The sequence below is a fragment of the Phalaenopsis equestris genome, unplaced genomic scaffold, assembly GCF_001263595.1.
Source record: "Phalaenopsis equestris unplaced genomic scaffold, ASM126359v1 Scaffold000725, whole genome shotgun sequence".
Lineage (NCBI taxonomy): Eukaryota > Viridiplantae > Streptophyta > Magnoliopsida > Asparagales > Orchidaceae > Phalaenopsis > Phalaenopsis equestris.
In genome coordinates this window covers 441,429-442,274 of record NW_018165165.1, presented here as the reverse complement: position 1 = coordinate 442,274, position 846 = coordinate 441,429, and positions in this window count along the sequence as shown.

Here is an 846-nt window from a genome sequence, read left to right as displayed (position 1 = left end):
GTAGAGAGTTAGGCGAGGGTTTAGGAGAAGGGATAATGGATCTGATGATGGGGTGTGGTGCTACAATCGAGGTGTGCTCACTCATAGTTTTGTGTGTGTACTGTGCTTTCATGAATTTTAGTTATGCAGCAATGTGACACTACAATTTTGTTTCCCGACAAATGACCCTAAATATTACTGTATGTTTGTTGGACTGCCAAATTTGCTTCCAGGTCAGGTGTTCTCACACCACTTTATATCACACAATTATATTTGGTCTTTTCAAGTAAATAAGACTTTTTGAGTCCGAATTATTGATCTCATAGGAAAGATGTGTTATAATCTTAAGACAAGTTCTAGCCTACTAAAGTAGTTCTCAGCTTGGAAGTCTTGATATTTTTATGGTTATACTAATGGTTACTCTAATTAACAATTCTACTAATTAAATTAAAATTTGAAGGAAATCAAGTGATAAGGTTACCCTCCTCTTTGCAATGGTGTAAGAGGTGTGTAGATAGTGAATGCAATAAATTGAAAATATTATAAGTGACAAATAGGAGCAGTTAACTTCTTTACCCTTTTCTGAGTGCATAAAGAAGTGTTGATCTCACTTTTGGTTGAGGTCTAGAAACTTCTTTAGTAGCCTAGGGCTAGCCATAGGACCCTACTAACTAGTCTTAGAAAACTAGAAAAGGTACATTCACCATTAGAAACTCAAAACTCTTTTCTTTACTCGACTTGAAGTTCCACATATTGGTCCTAACCTATAATATTTAGAAGTTAAGATCATTATGGGGAAGCTCAACAAGAATTCCTATAGGGTTACTTGGCCTGACCCTAGGTGTTGATTCGGAGCTAAGGTACACT